This window comes from Hemibagrus wyckioides, linkage group LG22, assembly GCF_019097595.1.
Source record: "Hemibagrus wyckioides isolate EC202008001 linkage group LG22, SWU_Hwy_1.0, whole genome shotgun sequence".
Lineage (NCBI taxonomy): Eukaryota > Metazoa > Chordata > Actinopteri > Siluriformes > Bagridae > Hemibagrus > Hemibagrus wyckioides.
In genome coordinates, this window is record NC_080731.1 from 19,286,539 (window position 1) to 19,309,073 (window position 22,535).

General features: G+C 39.1%; 1 protein-coding gene across 2 annotated transcripts in view; it reads right to left on the reverse strand.

Moving 5' to 3' along the window:
* Positions 1–10,088, reverse strand: part of LOC131343301 (class I histocompatibility antigen, Non-RT1.A alpha-1 chain-like) — a 36,525-nt gene extending 26,437 nt beyond the window's left edge. Inside the window, exons 1-2 of one of the 2 annotated variants that reach the window (XR_009203131.1) lie at positions 9,732–10,088; positions 8,898–9,104 (exon numbers count right to left, since the gene is read on the reverse strand). The gene's annotated coding sequence lies outside the window, so the exon portion shown is untranslated. The remainder of the gene's footprint in view (positions 1–8,897; positions 9,105–9,731) is intronic. The other variant, XR_009203130.1, reaches the window with a different exon arrangement.
* Positions 10,089–22,535: the final 12,447 nt, after the last annotated feature.

The following is a 22,535-nucleotide window of genomic DNA, read 5'->3' on the forward strand; positions in this document are numbered from 1 at the left end:
AATGCCCATTTTTGGTTGTTTAAGCCATGGTGTCATAAAGCAGCACAAAGGGCAGCATGCAAAAGCAGGGCATTTCAATAATCAAAAATCACAAAAAATAGGAATAGGTTAAAATTAACAGAGCAGTCACAAAATCAGGTAAAAGTATTGTGATATTCACAAAAAAGGAATATGCAAAAACAAACATGAGGATCATCAAAATCAGCAGACAAAAAACGCAACAGGCAAAGATCATCATGGAAATCACATGATATTCAGAGTTAAACAGGATCAAATTTGGGACAACCAGGGGAGTCAAAAAAAGGAAAATCATAGAGAAACACAAATGACTAAGAAATGTTACAGGCCTAAGGAACAGAGCATATACCTCACAATGAGGAACTTAAATAAAAGTACTTAAAAAGGGTGAGAAACCCACATGTTGGGAAACAGGCAAACAATTAAAAGTCTGGGAATGTGTGAGTGCTGTGGTTGCTGGTAGTTCGAGTTCGTGGCAGCCATGTATGTCAGCCACGATGTAACGGAGCCACTGTTGTTATGCTGTGTGACATGTAGTTTAGCTATGTAGATTTACTTATTGGTCAATTTTTTTTTTTTACATCATTTCACTTTATTTTATTTCACTTACATTCCAGTGCACGTTCTTTTCTTTCTTTTCAGCGCTAAGTGTCCTGTGTTCTTTTGTGTTGTCTTTATTGTATTTATTGTCTTTTGCACTGTCTTGTCTATGCTCTGTTTGCACCTAGCTGCACACTGTGCACTTTACGTGGCTAAGACAAACTCCTGTCCTAGCTCTGTGGTGGTGTTTTTATGTTGAACTTTGTTGTTGTATGGTTATGTAGCACCAGGTCCTGGAGAAACGTTGTTTCATTTCACTATGTACTGCGTCAGCTATATTTGGTTGAAATGACAATAAAGCTTCTTGAATCTTGAAGACATTACAGTCTGAACATCATGACTTTCTATTATTCAACTAATGCAGTATTTAAGTTAAAATACAGACATGACTTAGGTGAACAATGGACCAGAACAGACAGCCTCTGATGTTTTCAAATCCAAGAAACGCCCCTGAGTTATACCACAGTGTTTACACATGTCCACAGCCTTATGAAGGACAACATAACATCAGTTAATTTCTAGTTAGACTCTGTTTGTTCTGTCTGTTATTTTATTTATTTTATATAATCTACAGGAAAGTTGTATTTGTCCAGCTCTAAGCTGTTCCCAATTACTGACCAAGCACAGGCTGCTATGTTTTAAGTTGACATGTTGCACGCCAATAAATACAGTTATCAATTCATGATATTTCTCTTCTCGTATTTTCGATACTTAATTTACATTGTTGTTAAATATAGTTTAATAAATAATGTTACATGATAAGGCTTCAAATAGACCCTGTAATCGGTATCGGTCGATACAGCTTCTAGTGATCGGAGATCGGTGATCGGCCCCAAAAATCCTGATCGGAGCACTCCTAGTATCAACTCTCTCTTTCTCACACACACACACAGACCTGTGTGAACTTACTCACACTATAAATGTTTACATTTTATTTGCACTAATTCAACCGCTGTTACTGCATTATTGCACACTTCATATTGTCATGCTGCTGTGTATATGTTTACAAATGTTATTAGATACATGGCTTTTACAGTTTCTCGAGTTTGCACATTTCATTTTATCTAGTTGCACACTTTGTGTCCTGTCTTGTGTTGTTTTTTGTATTTTCTGTTTCTGCATTGTTTTGTCTTTGCATTGGTTGCACACGTTGCACTTTATGTACACTACCAGTCAAAAGTTTGGACACACCTTTTAATTCAGTGTTTAGGGATTTATTTTCTACATTCAAAACTATGAAATAACACACATGGACTTCAGTGATCCATATGTAATGACAACAAAAAACAGTCAGTTGTTATTTTAAGACACGAAGGTCAGGTGTTCTGGAATAGTTCTTACAAGAACAGTATTGTCAAGTGCATTTGCAAAACCCATCAAGCACCATGATGAAACTGGCTCATATGAAGACCCTCCCAGTAAAGCAAGAGCAAAACTGACCTCTGCTGCAGAGGAGAAGTTCATTTAGAGTGACCAGCCTCAGAAATCACCAATTAACAGCACCTCAGATTAGAGCCGTTATGAAGGCTTTACAGAGCATCAGTAGCAGACAACTCTCTCAATATCAACTGTTCAAAAGACATTATTGTGGATTTCGGCCGCCTTCAGCATTGTTTTACAATGTAGAAAGAGATAAACATCAGGAAAGACCATGGAATTAGAAGATGTGTCCAAACTTTTGACTGGTAGTGTAGCTAGGACAAACTTCTGTCCTAGCTCTGTGTTGTTGTATTGTTTTGTAATTATATGTGGTATGTTTCACTTCACTGTGTACTGCATCAGCTATATATGGTTATATATGAAATGACTAGGGCTGGGTATCGAATTCGATACTTTTTAAGCACCGACCGAATTGCCTCGATACTATAGAGTATCGAAAAATGTCTTTTCGTTCGGTATCAAATTTAATCCTGTCAGTGAGCCAATAAGCATGCAGCATGCTTGGCATGACTAAATCAAATGCTGGTGATTGGCTGTAGCAAGGCACCAAGGAAAAACACTAGTTTACACCGGTTATGCCCAGAGACGCGGTTCACACTTGAGGCTGTTGTGTGTGATCATCCTAACCCAGACGTGTTTAAAACATGTGGAAAAGGTCGAAAGTGTGGCTGCATTTTACCAAGCTCGACAACAACAGCGTGCGATGCAACATTTGCAACAAAATAATTGCTGCCAAGACCGGCAACACGTCAAATCTGGTGAAGCACTTAATCGTGCACGGAATAAACATAAGAGCAGAAAGTTGATCCATCTTCGACTGCAGGAAGACCGAGCCGATGCGGTCATCCTCTCTGTGTTTTCTGCCCCAGAGCCTGCTTTGACATGGCCACCACACGGGTAAGCTTAACTTTTAGCAAACAAGCAAACAACATCGGCTTATAACTTATAGTGCTACAAGCTTGTGATCTATTTACGTTAGCTTTTCTTTCTGTGCGCGGTAACTTCGTACTAACGTTATATATTGTGACCAACGTAACGTTAGATTTTGTTTGGATGGCTATAGATAGATAGCTAAATCTATGCTAAAAATGTTTTAAGGTTAACAGAAACTGGTCATGTTTAACTCACATTAAAGTTGTTAAAGCATGCTTATCCTTAAGGTTGGTTGAATTAACAGTTTTGTTTTCTTCCCCTCCCCTTACATTAATGTTATAGCCTCTGCTCCTGCTGACCCTGGAATTAGGAGACATTTAAGTGTTAATCTGTTCACACTGGCAGAAAAAGGAAAAATGAAGAAGGAAAAGCAAGATGAATGCCACAGAGCAGTCACAAACTTTATTGTTAAAGGTTTGTTGCCTTTTTCTACAGTGGAGTCTCCATGGTGGAGGTAAGTAAGCTGTAAGTGGTTGTGTTGTTTACCAAGTACGTGTAGATACTTTAAGTTATTGTCCCAGGGACTGTATTACAGAAACAGCCGAACTTACAAACCTATCTTACTGATTAGTAACCGTGGTAATTTAACTAAGAATATATAACTTTTTTAAAATCATAGGTCAAGAATTAAGATTTAAGTGGAGGACATGGCAACTGAATCAAGAACACCAACCACTGTCAGCAGCACTTCAGAGAAGATTAAGACAGAGATAAAGCACTACAGATTACTTCCATCTACGCTGTCCTCAGTGAGTCCAGTAACCTGGTGGTGGGACATGAAGGACACTCTGCCAGTGCTTTCTGATTTGGCAACAAGGTATCTCTGTGTGCAAGCATCATCCACACCATCAGAGTGTTCATTTTCTACTGCTGGGGACATTATTAGTCAAGAGCGAGCTTGTGTGTCTCCTTTTTTTGAAGAAGAACTGCTGAGCTATTTAAAGATCTTAAGCAGTAGTAAGCAACATGTATTGACTTAAAACTGATTAAACTTTATAAAAGATTGGCACTGATGTATTGTGTTGGGTACATTTTGTTCGTTTGTGCTTTTTTGTTTCCTTGTGCAGTGGCTCAGGAGTCTTTGAATCTGTATAAAAAAGTCAACAACCTAAAACTAAAATAAAACCAAGTTTCTCTGAGGTAATGTGCAATGTACTTTTGTTAAAATGGATTTCATAAAATTGGTATTGAAAAAAGTATTGTTCAGGAACCGGTATCGAAGTCAAGGTGTCGGTATCGAAAATCTTTGAACGATGCCCTAGAAATGACAATAAAGCTTCTTGACTTAACTTGAAAGTTTTTGCTTTCACCCTTAGATAATCTTGTAATTGTAGATAACTAAAGAATTTTTTATTAAAAACAATGCTCCAAATGTGGAGCATTGGTTTCTGCCCATATCCTGAAACTTTTATTTTGCTGGCATACAGTGAAGAATCTGTTCCCTATTGAGGTGTTTTGGGGGAGAGAATGGAGGCATGTTAGAAACAGTGACTTTTGTGGCCGGGGCAGAGAGCGGGGTAATGTTCATATGCGTCTTCTTAACCCAAATGCCACTACCAATTTTCTGTGTTCAGAAAAACAACAACTGCTTTATTCATTTGCGAGGCAGAGATGATGTTTTCATGGCCCACCTGTCCCCCTACAGCAAGGAGAACACCCTCAACCTACACATTTATGTCCAGAACACACCTGAAACCATTCCAAAGTGAGAGGGAAGACTTTACCCCCAAAGGGGGAGATGCCATGTCACTTCACACACCGTGCACAAACACAGCTTTTAAACACCTGCTCTTTTGTCTACACAAATTTGTTAAGAAAAGGTAAAGACAACAAAAGAGGAAAATATTTAAAAAACTAAGAAAATCAGCAGATGCTCACTCATGCACTCTCACCGAGGACATGCAATCTCACTCCCAGCATGCACCAGAGAGAGAGAGAATCACCTCACAGATCTTGCACAGTAACTCGTGCACTCCTGCTGTAGAGGCTTTGAGGTAATCACGCCGCTGCAGAACCAGCTGCACCATCTGGTTCTCCAGTGCTGACCGCTTCCTGAAGCACCACACACACACACACACACCATTAGTTCTACACAATAGATAACATGATTCCTAGTTTCTAGTCTTCAGGGTTTGGACAGTACAGGGACAGGAGTGCTTAAATCACTTTCACACACACACAGCTGGCAGGAGTTCATTCGATACTGAGACAGGATGATTAACTTAATTACCATCATGTCATTACCTCCACTCCTCGTTTCTTACACACACACACACACCCAGCAGCTATTTCTCAAAAACAGTATATTTTTAATTCTTCCTTTCTTCCAGAAGCATGTATTAGTGTGTTATGTTGATGTGCTACATAACTTTGTGTCTTTACAGCAACACACACACAGAACTGAATGAATATCTGACCAATAGGAGTCATGGGTAAGCTAGTTTTTTCCTGATTGAGGCTTCAAGTCAAGTTTTATTGTCATTTCAACCACATATAGCTGACGCAGTACACAGTGAAATGAAACAACATTTCTCCAGGACCCAAAACAATACAACAACACAGAGCTAGGACAGAAGTTTGTCCTAGCGACATAAAGTGCAACTAGTGCAAAGACAAAACAGTGCAGAAAGTACAATAAACAACACAGGACACAAAGCACCGAAAAACTAAACAAAATGAATGTACACAAGCGAGAAACTTTAAAAACCAAGTATCTAATAACATACAGCTCTGGAAAAAAATAATTATTTTCTTATGCAAAATAATGAGTTTCTTCTGTTTATTTCTTCCAGGTTCATGTATTGGTGAGATGAAGAGTTTTGTTTCATTTTTTGTGAACTGCTGACAATATTTCTCCTAAATTCAGAATATAACTATTGTTATTTAGAGTGTATATTTAAAGGAAATGACAACACATCAAAATAACCCAAGATCATGCAGTATTTGCAGAGTTTTAATGACTCAAATAAAACAAAATGCAAATAATTTGTCAATAAATTGTGTTAATGCTTTGGGTAAATAACATTAAGAAATCAGTATTTGGTGGAATATTTGCATGTGTTTTGGCTCCATGATCTCCACCAGTTTCTCACATTGTTGTTGAGGAACTTTATACCACTTTGCAAAAAAGCAAACAGCTCAGCTTTTCTTAATGGTTTGTAACCAGCCATCTTCCTCTTGATGACATTCCAGAGGTTTTCAATAGGGTTCACATCTGGAGATTGGGCAGTGGTCTCTTATTTTTTTACAGAGCTGTATGTTGTGCTTACAGCTCATATACACATATACAAAGCAGCATGACAATATGAAGTGTGCAATAATGCAGTAACAGCGATTGAATTAGTGCAAACAAAATGTAAACATTTATAGTGTGAGTTAGTTCACACAGGTCTGTGTGTGAGTGTGTGTGAGGGAGAGTTGATACTGTTTTAGTTCTGGGTGTTGAGGAACCTGATGGCTTGAGGAAAGAAACTGTTCAACACTCTGGTTGTGAGGCCCAAATGCTCCAGTACTTCTTTCCAGATGGCAGGAGGGTGAAGAGTGTGTGTGAGGGGTGTGTAAGAGTGTGTGTGAGGGGTGTGTAAGAGTGTGTGTGAGGGGTGTGTGGGGTGTGTAAGAGTGTGTGTGAGGGGTGTGTGTGGTGTGTAAGAGTGTGTGTGAGGGGTGTGTAAGAGTGTGTGTGAGGGGTGTGTAAGAGTGTGTGTGAGGGGTGTGTAAGAGTGTGTGTGAGGGGTGTGTGTGTAAGAGTGTGTGTGAGGGGTGTGTGTGGTGTGTAAGAGTGTGTGTGAGGGGTGTGTGGGGTGTGTTAGAGTGTGTGTGAGGGGTGTGTGGGGTGTGTAAGAGTGTGTGTGAGGGGTGTGTGTGGTGTGTTAGAGTGTGTGTGAGGGGTGTGTGTGGTGTGTAAGAGTGTGTGTGAGGGGTGTGTGTGGTGTGTTAGAGTGTGTGTGAGGGGTGTGTGGGGTGTGTAAGAGTGTGTGTGAGGGGTGTGTGGGGTGTGTAAGAGTGTGTGTGAGGGGTGTGTGGGGTGTGTAAGAGTGTGTGTGAGGGGTGTGTGTGGTGTGTAAGAGTGCGTGTGAGGGGTGTGTGGGGTGTGTAAGAGTGCGTGTGAGGGGTGTGTGGGGTGTGTAAGAGTGCGTGTGAGGGGTGTGTGTGGTGTGTAAGAGTGTGTGTGAGGGGTGTGTGGGGTGTGTTAGAGTGTGTGTGAGGGGTGTGTGTGGTGTGTTAGAGTGTGTGTGAGGGGTGTGTGGGGTGTGTTAGAGTGTGTGTGAGGGGTGTGTAATGTCTGTGATAGAGGGGAGAGAGACTCTGATGATCTTCTCAGCTGTCCTCACTGTCCCCTGAAGGGTCTTGTGATCTGAGACGGTCCAGTTCCCAAACCAGACAGTGATGCAGCTGCTCAGGACGCTCTCCATGGTCCCTCTGTAGAACACAGTCAGGATGGGGGGAGGGAGACGGGCTTTCCTCAGCCTCCTCAGGAAGTAGAGGCGCTGCTGGGCTTTCTTGGTGATGGAGCTGGTGTTGAGTGACCAGGAGACGTTTTCTGCCAGATGAACACCAAGGAATTTGGTGCTCTTGATGATCTCCACAGAGGATCTTAGTCGTTCAGGGAGAGGTTGTTGGCTCTAAACCAGGCTATTATCTGTTGCACCTCCTCTCTGTATGCTGATTCATCATTTTTGCTGATGAGACCCACCACAGTCGTGTCATTGGTGAACTTAGTGATGTGGTTCAAGCTGTGCATTGCTACACAGTCGTGAGTCAGCAGAGTGAACAGCAGTGGACTAAGCACTCAGCCCTGAGGAGCTCCAGTGCTTAGTGTTGTGGTGTTGGAGATGCTGTTCCTGATCTGGACTGACTGGGGTCTCCCAGTCAAAAAGTCTACAATCCAATTGCAGAGGGAGGTGTGCAGGCCCAGCAGGCTCAGTGGGATGATGGTATTGAATGCTGAACTGAAGTCTATGAACAGCATTTGTACTTATGAGTCCTTATTGTCCAGGTGTGTGAGGTCCAGATAGAGGGTTGTGGTGATGGCATCGTCGATGGAGAGGTTAGGACGATACACAAACTGTATGGGGTCCAGTGAGGGTGGTAGCTGGGTCTTAATGTACCTCATGACGAGCCTCTCGAAGCATTTCATTATGATGTGTGTGAGTGTGACAAGACGATATTCAGTGAAGCCGTAGACTTCCTCAGCATGATGGTCGTTGTCTTGAGATTCAAGATTCAAGATTCTTTATTATCATTTCAACCACATATATCTGACGCAGTACATAGTGAAATGAAACGTCTCTCCAGGACCTGGTGCTACAGAAACATACAACATAAAGATCAAATACGAAAAAACACAGAGCTAGGACCAAGGTTTTTGTCTTTATGTGACTTTTGCCACATAAAGTGCAGCTTGTGCAGCTAGGTGCAAACAGAGCAAAGACAAAACAGTACAGAAACAGTAGGTACAAAAAGACAACACAAAAACAACACACTTAGCGCCGAAAAAGAAAAAGAACATGTGTAGTGAAATGTAAAAAATGAAATGGAATAAAAAATGAAATGATGTTCAGAGTAGCAGCGGTTGAGGTAGTGCAAATAGAAATAGGCATAAACATAAATATAAACATAGCAGCGTAATGAAACAATAACAGGGTTTGAGGTACTGCAATAAATAGTGAACAATATAAGTTATGTGTGTTTCCACACAGGTGAGAGTGTGTGTGTGTGTGTGTGTGTGTGTGTGTGAGTGTGAGAGAGAGAGAGAGACACGGGGTTTTGTACAGTTCAGTTCTCTTTAGTCTTGTACAGTTCTGGGTTTATGTATGAGTGTGAGAGAGAAAGAGATTTTTTTCTTTTTCTGCAATACAGTCCTGAATGTTGAGTAGGAACAAGGGAAATATTGTTCTGCACATTACCTTAGCACTCTGCCTCTCAGTTTGTCTGCTCCAGCACTTCCGTGGGTTAACTCTGCATAGTAGAGTTATCCTCAGTTCAGCCATGGATAGACAGAGAACCTAGTCGTTATGAGGAGGGATGTACTTCCTCGCCGCTATGTTGTTCTGAACCTCGAAACAAGCATAGAAGTCGTTCAGCACATCTGGGAGGGAGGTGTCACTGTAGGGCTGCACGATTATGATAAAAATCATAATTGCCGATTATTCTCTTGAAACTGCGATTGCGATTATTAATTACGATGATCACAATTTACATTAAATGGTGTTTCGAATACCTTCATACCATTGTTTGAAGTAACTGCATGTCATATTTTATATAAACATGAAAAAAAATACCTCATTAACTCATTCAAACTCAACGCCACAAATCTGATTGCTCCTGCTTTTTGCTCGTTATCTTACAGAGCTATACAAAATCCCAAATCGCGTCCTGCTCCCTTTACACGTGCACTATGTCTAGTCTACTAGATAATGGTCTTCTACACACTACCTAGTGCACTAGTACGTGGTTTGGGACTGAGCCCGAGATTTACCAGCTACAAAACAGCTAACCAGACGAAGCTGAGATTTAAAGGAACTCGACTCCAATTTTCTAAAGGATTTCGGACAATAACACAATTATACACAACACCACAATTTACTTCCATTAATCACTTAAACAACCCAATTAGCTCGGGAGGTATTCCGTTAGCTAGCATGCTATTTTGACTAGCTTCCCCACGGCTAACACAGGACTTTTAACACATTATTACAGGCTGTAAATATAAATAAATAATGAAATAAAGATGTTTATACCGCCTGTATTTGTTTTTCCAGCTGTCTGTAGTCGTTCTCCCAAACAAGCCAGTGCAGGGGAAACTTCTGTTTAAAGTCCATTTCACACTCCTTTAAAATATATTATATATAAAAAAAAAACCCTAGTACCTAGTATGGGAATATTTCCCATAAGCCACATTTATTTAAATATAAAAGAAAGAAAGTTTATTGGGATTATTTAACGCACAGACATGGTAGAGAAAGCAGAGACTTTCCAAAATAAAACTTTCCCACAAAACAAGGAAGTGAGCGGAGTAAACCATTAGCGCAAAACGCAGGGGGTGGAGGTTGTAAGAAGTATAATATAACATTTAACTTTTAAAAAATTTAATATTTTTAAAAAGTAATAAAATAATAGTTTCCTGTACGTCTTGCGAAATCTATTCATAATTTCATGGTTAATTTTTAGTTGCTAAGTTAGAAACGGCTTCCACAAAATGGTGCTGAACCACTTCATTTAAAGAGGGGGAGTTTGGGTTGTACCAAGTCCTTTTGTGTTACTTAATGCATTAATGCTAATTGCGGCCATATCGGTGCTACATGGCTAATATTCACAAATAGGGCTAAACGCTAAAAGTTCATTAAAACTAAACATTTCATGCTTCATTTAAGATGTTAAATAAAACAGAGACACGTATAAACTTTAAATTCGTTGTTATGGAAACCGAGCGGCTAGCTTTGCTTTTTATTGAAGTGCTAGGTAAAGTGACTCGGTGGAGTGATTCGATTCTTTTGAAGAAACCGACTCTTCTCGAAGGAGTCGATTCCTAATGTAGATATTGTAATGTATGATTTGATGTGTACACATCTCACAGAAACTCTGAGCGTTTATACCTGAGACACAGAAATGATGATACATGTCTCAAAAAACTTACTTAATCTGCAGAATTAAATTTTTGTTTAATGCTGTAATTCATGAATGTATAGTTTATTCCTACCTGCATTCACATCTGTAAAGAGATAACATTTACACCCACTGGTACATTGTTCATTGAATAATTATTATCCTGCCTTGATGCCTGATGACTCCTGAGACCTGAAGATAGATTGGATAAGTGGTACAGACAATGAAATGCTTATAGCCACACCATTCTAAACTCTGCTGTAAGCTTTTTTTTTACTGCAATGGTAAGTGTACTGTTGAAGACCAGAGACTTTCCCTTCAGATGAGGTGACAAAGGTGGCACTAAGAAAAAAAATGGCCAAACAGTCCAGGGCCATCAGAGAGCCACCACCCATCATCTGGTCCTTACCAATCTGGACAAAGAAAGCATAAATGTACAAAGATGTACAAATGCTGTTCATAGACTTCAGTTCGAAAAGCTGAGCCTGCTGGCCCTAAACAGCTTCCTTTGCAGTTAGTCCAGGTCATGCAGAGTCCAGTCCAGTCTCAATGGTCCCACTGAGAGCATCCTGAGCATCCTCTGTGTCATGGGGAGTCTAGAGACCCTGCAGCAGATAGTGAGGACAGCTGAAATGATCATCAGAGTCTCTCTTCCCTTCATCAGGGAGATTTACACCACACTTTTAATGTACTTAGGTCTTCATTCTCTAGTTGTTTTGTGTAGCTCTGTATTTTTATGTACACCATGAACCTGAAGGAACTTTGTTTCATTTCACTTTGTGTTGCACCAGCTATATATGGCTAAAATGACAATAAAAGCTTCTTTATTTGACACTCTTATAATTAAATCGTTTATAGTAAATAGCGAATAATTTTAGATCTAAGATAGATAGAATTAGTTGATAAAAAAAGAGGACTTATGAATATACATGAAGGTTTGATTTATTTTAATTAAATAACTTTAGAGCCTACTAAGGTTTTCTGGCTCAACTGTCAGGAGTCAAAGGCCAGCCATCTCTCTAACCACAAGTTTATAAGCAGCATCTGACCATTTCATGGTTTAATTTTTTCCAACCACAGATCTGATACTCAGGACGTTTATATGCATTACGATGAACCACAAATATATATGAAACTCACCTTGCATTTTACCCGCTTCTGACCACCGGGTGCTTTCTCACACTCTGCAGTTTCCGTTTATCACTCTGCAGGAAAGCAACTGAATTATTATCATCATTATCATTTTTTTTTAGAAATGATGACAGAGTGTTGATTCATGTGTACAATTCATATATCAATTCACACTGCTGATAATAAAAACAAATGAAAAATTAAACAGGGCTGAATATTTTTAATAACATAAAAATGACATGATTAAATATCTTCATACACAAAAATTCAGGTTCTCATTGTGAAAACAACTGAAACTCTATGTAGGTAGTAAACTGAGCTCAGGATCAAACCCTAGAGCCTGAATTTTTAAGGGACCAGTGCTAACTGCTACACTGCTATACTGAGTGTAACTATAGTGTACATCTCTTGAAATAAATTAAAACATGAACATATATTAAACATGAACTGTAAAACTCTCCAAATATACAGTAATACTCATCAAAAAAGCTCAATACTCAAACATGCCATTAAATCTTTAATCTCACTTTATTTCCATTTAATCTAATTTCATGTAGATTTTTTTTTATTTTTAACAGAGCTGTAGGCTTCAGAAATAACCACATCCCCTCTACACACACACACACACACAGAGGGAGAGAGGGAGATACACCAGGGTTTGATTCACCCAACAGACCGTTTCCTCTTTGTCTCTGGTCTGATACACAATGCTTCAGTTTACAACTCTCTCTGTGTTTCTCTGCATTATGGGTGAGTTTATAATCAAATTGATTTGGGATAAGATTTTGTTACTGCAGTTTACAAAATGTTCAGTTTAATTTAGTTCAGTATGAATTTTAGATGCAAATAATACATGTAATACAAATAATACAGACAATAATACATGTAGAAACCTTTCTAAAATCTCCTCTGTTAGCTCTGTGTATTAAAGTGAGATGTGACGTGTTATAATGTGTGTTGTGTTTTCTGTGTTGCAGGTTTGCTCTCAGAGACTCTGAGCTCTTTAACTTTGGAGGCAGAAGCTGGAGATAACGTCACTATTTGGTGCCAACATGATCTGAAACGTCCAGAAAAGATCTTCTGGTTTAAACACATGTGTGATTCAGTTCCACTTCTTCTTGGGTGTAAAAGGTTTTTGCCTTCAGCTCCATCAGAAAATTGTGTGTTCTTTAGTGAGAGTGAGAGAATAGTGATGTCTGTTCATGGCAGTAAAACGTCTCTCACAATCACTGCAGTAAACGTCTCTGATACAGGACTCTATTACTGCAGCTTCACTGAGAGAATGATCTTCAGCAACTCCACCTATTTACATGTGAAAGGTACATTTATAGAGTAAATTATTAAAAGTAGAAGTTAATTAGATGACTGAGGTGGTAAAAGTATTGTTTCATTTTTCAGGGCAAAAGAAAACACTTTCTGAAAACCAAGACAGAGGAAAAGGTTTGATATTTTTCTTCTCACAGAAGTTTTTTTTACATTTCTAAATCAAATATTAATGGTTAATATTTTTTACAAACTCCACCTATTTACACGTGAAAGGTACATTTATAGTGAAGAGATTCCGAAAAAGTTGATTAATGTGACTGAAAGAAAGCACTTTCTGAGAACACAGATAGAGAAATTGATATTTCTGCTCTCACAAACATTTTTTTAGATTTCTAAATCAATACATAATGATTAAAACACTTTCATTAATGTTTTGTTCTCCCAGGTTCTGTGTCTCCTGCTGTGTTCTTCATGCTGATTGTGGTGTTTGGTGCAGTGATTGTGTTTCTTCTCTGTGTCCCAATCTTCATCATACTGAAACACAGAAAAACACACAGAGGTAAAAATATATACTTCTCTACTATTAATACTACTACTACTACTACTACTACTAATAATATTGTCTCTGTGGTGTTGCTTTAGGTGCTGACAAAGACACCTATGAGGTAAATCTGAAACTACAAAAGTTAAAACCAAAGAAGGGCAGTAGATACACTGACCTTTAGATTTATTAACATTGATTTAATTTTGATGTTAAATATTTTATTTGTGTCTTATACAAATATGTCTTAAGGTGATTAATATGATTTAGCTGGCAACAAGTTAACCCTAACTTATGCAGTGAGTAGCTTCTCATTTCTTAAACAACCATGTTGGAAGACATTGGCCACGACAGAATCCAGACCTTAACCACCATTGAGAATCTCTGGGATGTGCTGAAGAAGACTTTATGCAGTGTTCTGACTTTCCCATCATCAGTAGATGTTGGAGAGAAATAAATGGAGCTCTGAACAGAAATAATTGTTGTGACATTGCATAAGCTTATTGAAACAATGCTACAGTGACTGCAGGCTGTAATCTAAGCAAATATTAGAGTGTGTGACTTTTTTTGGCCAGGCAGTGTAATATGTGTTAATATTTGCGGGTTGTAATTTCCACTATTGTATTGTCTCTGACCCTTACCTATCTCTGTTTTATCAGATTTATTCTCAGGAACAATGAAAGTACACATGCTAAATTTCTAAAAGAACGAGGCTCTGAAGTTTCTCCTCCACGAGGGCTTTATGATCTCTATTAAAGCTCACACCAGCTTAATTAGAACCTCTAGATGTTCGGTTTCCCTAATTTATTTTTAGATTTTATCGTCTCTGTGTATCTTCTGTGTTCCTGCAGGTTTCTGACTCGGACTCAGAAGGCATAGTCTATTACGCTTCACCACAGTCTTTTAAGAAGAAAACCAAGAGGAACAAGATACACGATGAAAACTTGTATACACATGTTCTATATTATTCAGAGGGACAGAGGAAAGTGTGAACATAACGTCATATCATCTACATTTTATTAATCTCATATTAAACAGATGTTTGAGATGGTCTTAGGTTGAAGGAATTCTATTATTTAATAAATCTCACTTACAGATATTTTATAACAAGCATTTCAGGATTCTGTACATTTCTTTCTTCTTCTTCTTCTTCTTCTTCTTCTTAATTTTATGTAAATCTTGCATCTAGTCTCTTGGTTTATAATCCAATGTAATAAAATATTTAGCTGCAATCAGATACACTTATTTGCTTTGTTGTTGTGCCTAATTAAACAGCAGATTTGTAAAGGCTCTGACAATAAAAAACTGCTATTTGTATGAATCACTTATGTAGACATTGTGGCAAAACTTTATACATGTGTATAATATGAAAATAATAAAGCATCTGCAGGTTGCTGTTGTTGTAGGACCATAATGATTGCTGGTGGTGTTAAGTGTTTAATTTAATTAAGAGTTGAATTTAAGTTGCATGGTAAATCTCTAGTTGATCAGTAGGAGGCAGAAATTCTCTCTTATATTAAGAGAGTCTTCAGCTCAACCCCTGATGCTAAAGTGCACGTCCATATTGAACAATGGCCGAGAAGTGCAAAACAAAATAACAAATCCAAAAACAAAACAAATATTTCAAAAACAAAATAACAAACATATATATGTAACCGAGCGTTATTCCTGGGTTCGCCTAAACACTAAGAAATGAAATAACGAAACTTTGTGGTTCCAACACAACCTTTATTTCTGTGCTGCACGTCTCCAGAAAACTCTTAAAACACTGCCCGAAAACTCAAGTATCTTGCGCGCATGTACACTTGCCTACCTACGGCAAGTCCAGAAGGGAAAAATGCATTCACACACACATATACAAAATGAATATTAAACATCTATAATTACTTTAAATAGAATAACTATTAAGTCTGTTACATATATTTATCTTTATAAGAAAATGGAATTCATTCTGAACTACTTTAAGGAAGGTCGTTCATCTGTCGTGATTATGGATATACTGATAGTGTATCATAGCATAAAGATTAGTTTGCGATCTCTAAAATCACACCTAAAGAACGCAGGTATGTTTAGAAGACAAAACTATTGCAGACTGAAGGATGTAAGGAGCGCTATAAGAGCAGAACTGTGTTCATACTCACACCAATCCACTTTCTACTGCTGCAGCGTGCTGGACTTCCTATATCCTGAGTGACAGACGTTTTGGCCAATCAGAGGTAAGAATTCCATTCACAAACTATACCTACCTTTTCGTGTTTGTCTAAATTAGCCGTGTGTTTTCTGAATTGTTATTTTGTTTCTAGATTTGTTATTTTGTTTTCTGATTTGATATTGTGGTTTTGGATTTATTATTTTGTTTTGCACTTCTCGGCCACTGTAGAATTGCTATGTGTTTGTTTACGTTTCACGTGCGTTTTTGTTTCGATTCATCTTGTCATGTCTTTTCTCCACACATGTCCTGTCCTAGGTGGTCACCTTATAGTTTGTCCTTTAATTATTTTGTATATTTAAACCCCAGTGTGTTTTTTTCCTGTATAGCCGACTGGCAAGACCTAGCCTTTTGGTCCTTGTGTTATTTCGGTTCCCATTTTGGATCTCGTTCTGTTCCCTAGTTTTCTGTACACCACCCAGTATACAGCTAGAACATACTGCACTAAATGCATTTTAGTCACAACAATTTCATAATTTCACAACATAATACTACATGTTGTACTATGTACAGTGTTTATGTAACAATTTTTTTTTTATTTTAATTGTATTAAATTTTGAATAATAATAAAACATTTTAATTGTTGGCACATTACAGTAGCACTAGACAAACAAATAGAGTAAAATGAGAAACAAAGGAGGTAAGAGAGATTTAGTTTAAACGTTTGAGGTGAGGGAGGGTGTTAAAGTGTGGATTCATTCAAATTCAAATTTTATTTATCACATACAAAATCATACACAGTACGACATGTAGTGAAATGCTTTTTATGACTGTCCTTTGTTTTGAAGAAAGAAGAATAGAGTAAAAGTGTGTGGACATGTAAAATATAGGGATATAGATAAAATATTTAGAGAAAAATAGGAAAAATAAAAATGAACATAGTAGAAATTAAAGACACGATAAATTATGAAAATCGAATAGTTATCAGAGAAGCATATACAAATATATACACTACTCACAAAAAAGTTAAGGATAAGTTAAGTTAAGGATATTTGGCTTTTGGGTGAAATTTCAGGATGCACCTAAAATGCACTATAACCTTTCCAGGTGAACTTAATTTGACCTTCTCTACACTTTTGAATGCACATGTCCAACTGTTCAGTGTTTCAGTACTTTTTGCATAACTTGCTGTTCTCTAACAAGGTGCTTAACAGCAAAATTCACAACTGGTGTTTGATCCGTGACGACCTGCAAAGGTACCTGACCACACCACTATGCACAGGCGTCATCGTCTTGCATGGGCCAGGGAGCATTTATGCTGGACGAGGGACCAGTGGGCCTCAGTGCTGTTCTCTGATGAAAGTCTATTCACGTTGAGCAGAAATGATGGCCGCCAGCGATGTTGGAGACGTCAAGGTGAGCGCTATGCATCAGCCACTGTTGTGGTGGTGTTACAGTCCGGGCAGGTGTGTCTACTCAATACAGAACTGCCCTACATCTTGTGAATGGTACAGTGACAAGCCAATACTACCTGAATAACATCATTAATCCAGTCATTGTGCCCCTGCATGAACAACACAGGCCTAATTTCATCTTCATGGACGACAATGCTCCAGCTCATCGAGGTCGCATCATTAGGGAACGGCTGCTGGAGGCTGGGGTACCTCAAATGGAGTGGCCTGCACTTTCTACAGACCTGAATCCCATAGAAAACCTCTGGGATCAGCTGATTCACCGTGTAGAGGCTCGTAACCCTGCACCCCAGAACCTCAATGACCTGAGGGCTGCCTTCAAGAAGAGTGGAATGCCATGCCTCAGCAGACAATAAGTCGACTTGTGAACAGCATGAGACGTCGTTGTCAAGCTGTAATTAATGGTTAAGGGCACATGACAAATTATTGAGACATTGACATTTTTTATTACAACTGTTGTTGGCTTTTTTTTCAATAAATTGTTTGAGATGAGGAAATCACCATTGCGTGCTTCTACTTAAATGCCCTACTTTCATGATATAATATCACTGTAGTGTGAACTTTTTACATTTTTCATAAATTTCACCCAAAAGCCAAATATCCTTAACTTTTTGTGAGTAGTGTATGTGTATAGTTTTTCTTTTTCCTATTTTTCTCTAAATATTTTACATAATTATTTTATATATAATATAATAAGATAAAAAAAGTAAAATAAATATATAGATATAAAAGGCTGTAGGGAGTAGCGCAGTTATTGTGTGTGTGACAATCAGCTGAGGTAGAACGTCATGTGTGGGGGAAGTCCAGATGTCCAGGTTCTAGGTGTTCTGGTTGAGGGCCCTAATGGCCTGCGGGAAGAAACTTCTCCTCATTCTCTCTGTGTTTGCCTTCAAGGAACGGAAACGTTTCCCTGAGCGCAATAGAGAGAAGAGTCCATTGTTGGGATGGCTGAGGTCCTTCATAATCTTCCTGGCCTTGGTCCAGCACCGCTTGCTGTATATAGTGTCCAGGTCAGGAAGCTCGGCGCGGATGGTACGCTCGGCTGATCGCACCACCCTCTGGAGATCTTGCCTGTCCTGCTTGGTGCTGTTTCCAAATCAGGCTGTGATATTTCCCATCAGGATGCTCACAATGGTGCAGGTGTAGAATGTCTTTAGCACCTTTGAGGGCAGTTTATAGTCCTTTAGGCGTCTGATATGGTATAGATGCTTCCTCACCAGGGTGATGACGTGACAGGACCTAGGTACCAGAAACTGTCCACTCTCTCCACTGGGGTCCCGTTGATAGTGAGGGGCTGGAAATTCCTCTCCTGCTTTGTGCTGAAGTCCACTATCAGCTCCTTAGTCTTGCTGACGTTCAGGAGGAGATTATTGTCCTGGCACTATGTCTCCAGGTTTTTAATCTCCTTTTGGTAGGCTGTCTTGTCATTGCTGGAGATCAGGCCCACCACCATAGTATCATCCGCAAACTTAACGATGTTGGTGGAGCTGGAAGTGGCCACACAGTCGTAGGTGTGCAGTGAGTATGGGAGGGGGCTCAGAACACAACCCTGGGGAGCTCCAGTGCTGAGGGTGAGTGAAGGTGAGACATGGTTGCTGCCTGTGGTCTGTCTGTCAAGAAGTTGAAGATCCATCGACACAGGGACAGGCTGAGGCCCAGGATCTCAAACTTAGTGGTGAGTATGGAGGGAATTATGGTGTTAAATGCTGAACTGTAGTCAACAAACAGCATTTTAACATAGGTCCCCTTTTTGCTGTCCAGATGGCTCAGGGCTGTGTGATGGAGGTCTGTGATGGTGTCCTCAGTAGAACGGTTGGGCCGGTATGCGAACTGTAGCGGGTCTAGGGTGTCAGGTAGGGAAGAAGTGATGTCTCTAATTAGTCTTTCGAAGCACTTCATCACTACTGAGGTCAGGGCTACTTGTTGGTTGTCATTGAGGCAGGTGGGCTGAGGTTTCTTGGGGACAGGAAAAATGGTGGACCGTTGGAAGGGAGAGGTTGAATATTTCACTGAAGACAGGTGCAAGCTGGTCAGGATTATAGACTGTTCCAAGGAGAGGTTGAATATTTCAGTGAACACAAGTGCAAGCTGGTCGGCACAGGCCTTCAGGACCTGACCCGTGATGCCATCTGGTCCTGCTGCTTTCCTGGTGTTCACTCTCCTGAATGCCTTTCTCGAGTCATGCTCTGAGATGATTCGCCTCCTTCACCACTCTGCCACACTGTAGGATGCAGCTTTATTGTCGTCCATGTTTTCACTGCTGAGCCCCGTGTTGTACACAGTGGAGCAGGATCTCAGAGCATCGAAGACGGATTTATCCACCCATGGCTTCTGATTGGGAAAAGTTCTGATGATAGTTTTGCGAACTGTGTTATCCACTAATTTCCCAATGAATCACATGTTGAGGTCATCATGTTGAAACCGCGCTGAAACGTCCCAGTCTGCGTCATCAAGTGCGTCCTGTAGAACGGCCACCAATTGGTCCGTCCAGCACGAAACCTCCCTCTGAGCCGGAACTTCCTGCTTGAACCTTTAAACTGTTAAAGTCCCCCGCCATAATAAGCACAGCGTACAAAGAAAAAGGGGTAGGAGCAGTCATGACGGCAGCCGACCTCACCGGCGCCATCTTGGAATACATGGTTATGGATGGGTATGCTTCTTGATATTTTTAATTACATTTTTAAAAGTAAAAAGAAAATATCTATCTGTCTGTCATAGAGATAAAGTAGTTACAGAGTATATTGTGCAAAAATAAGAAAAGACAAGACATATTACAGAGGAAATACAGAGAAAAACAAACTTTGAAAAGAATTTGAATTTGAAAAGAAAAAGTTGCAGAATAGGATGCAGATGGTATAACATTTGTCCTGTAGTGCATATCCTTCTATACCCCTGAACTTCTGTGACATGTTTATTTACATTTGGGGACTCAGTTCAAGAGGGACACATGTTTAACAACATAATAAAATCCTGGCCTGGCCCAATCACCCAAGTTTAAAATATCACAAGCACATTTCCCAAAAATGTTTCAAATATTTAAAATATATTCTTCATACTCATACTGTCTCCTAGAAAAACACACAAAAAAACTCAGTGAGATTTTCTGTAAATTATGACTTTAATTATGATTTCTGTAAATATTCCAGGATAAAATTTAAACCAAACACTAAACTCAACATTATATTACATTTTAAATGTTATTAAAATATTAATACCTCAAAGTGTGTGAAGTTGTGAGGAACAGGACCGACAAAAGACAATGAAAAAAAGAAAATAAGGGTAACGGTTGGGTGACGTCTCTCTGAGCTCCACATCCTCATGCACAGGACCTCCGCCCTCCCTCCAGGGGATATTCACTGCTTCAGGGAAGAAACCTGTAGTGTGACACACCACCTCTGGAGAAGACTTTTTCTGGAACACTGAAGCTGTAGGAGGATCTGCAGAGACACACAGAGACAGAAATATTAAAACTGTCTGAGATTTATTGTTATATAAATAACATTAGAAAAAATGATTTCAATTATTTTTCATACAACTAAATTTGGTCAGAAGGAAGTATTTTTTTCTTTGCAAACATCCATCCATCCATTGTCTATACCCACTTTATTCCTAATCAGGGTCACAGGGATCTGCTGCAGTCTATCCCAGCACACATTGGGCGAAAGATGACGCCAGTCCATCTTCTTTGCAAACAATGAAATAAAAAGCTGTGAAAGCCAGTTTAGATTTATACAGGGAAAAAATATATAATTACATAAAGTTGTGACGACTCGTTAGCGGCAGGTTGGATAGAATCCATTTGCAGATTTATTGAAGAAGACAGCAGGAACAACTCGTAAACCTTTAGCAGCACAGAAGACCGGAAAAAAACCAGAAAACCAAATAACACTAGCGACAAAACCAAAACACAAACCGAAACTCGTAAATGATAGGATAAACAGGCGAAAGTCCATACACAATAGTCCATACGAGAAAGGGAGTAATCCAAGGCTTGGTAAGTCGCACGGCAACATTACTTCGCAAAGAATTAGCGTTATGGTTAGCATGCTGCTTATATCCTAGCGTGCTACCAGGAAGTGAACCCAGAGGGGTTAGTATTCAGGTGAGGGCTCCCTTTGGTGGGCTGGATGATGTGGTGACATTACAAAAGTGTGACGTATTCACCATAATTAAATGTGTTTTTGTTGTTATTCTGATGTATTTAAACAGGTGTTTCTACTGAATTTGCCTATATTTATGTTTTTTGTAAAATTGTTATTTAATATATTGAAAGATTGTTATTTCTGCTATTTTATGTACAATATTGTTATTAATTTAGTTTTAATATTTCTGTAATTCATCAGAACCATACCAGTGTCTAACAATCAATATTATTCCACATTCTTACCATTTTTATTTTTTTTCCCTCTTACATTGTCAGCTATGAGCTGTTATTTTCAGCATAAATCTATGTCCCACATTTTTATGCAGTCTGTGCTTTGTCTATGTCTAAGTAATTTAATACAAATATATTTTCATTCTTTAAATCAGCTTTAAAAAGTGTGGCCCCTGGCTTGCATTACTGCAAACTGTCTGGCTCACAGTCCACAGAGTTTGCTGATGTTTGTAGCTAAATCTCTCACATTTCCTTTTCCACACATTTCCTATGTTAGGACAATTAGGGAATCTGCTTTAATTTCAGAAGGTTTGTTTGAAGTAAGACTTATTTATTTCAGTTTTTATTTACTATTATATTAGAAAAATAAAATGATGAAGGTGTTGAAGATCTTAATGATGAAGTTTATTGTAGCTTAGCGAATGGCTGGGTGATACTATCGTCTGTGTTCAGTAACAAATCACATGCTTTACCTTTCCTCTCCCGAGTCTCTCTTCCATAAAACACATACTTCTTTATTCAATCTATGCAATTCTTCTCCAGGTAGCTCTTCTGGTTCTTAGCCTCATATCCTGTAGACTCTGTAGGAAAACATATTTTGAGGTCACTCTAGAATTTACTGTAACACACATTTCTCTTGAATAATCATTTAAGAGTATCACCTCAAGGCTTTTTTATTGCCGTACCTTCAAGGCCTGCCCACTCAAGGCCTTTAAAACTGTAATGCAAGTTTCTTTTCACGGGACTTGGTGACTACAGCACCACCGCAGTGTGTTCTGATCTACAATAAAACATTCCTGCTGAACACTACTTCTGAGTCCCCTGGTCTGCTTCTGTGAATTCACAACAGATGGTGCCGTGACCCGGATAGAGCTGCTCACTTGAAACCAGTCCAGACTGAACTTCTTTAGTAGGGAAGAATTTGGTTTATCCTCTGTTTTTGGCAGGGAAGGTTAGCCACTATTGTGTGTTAGCAATTAGTTGATCCTCTACTTCGGTAGGGAA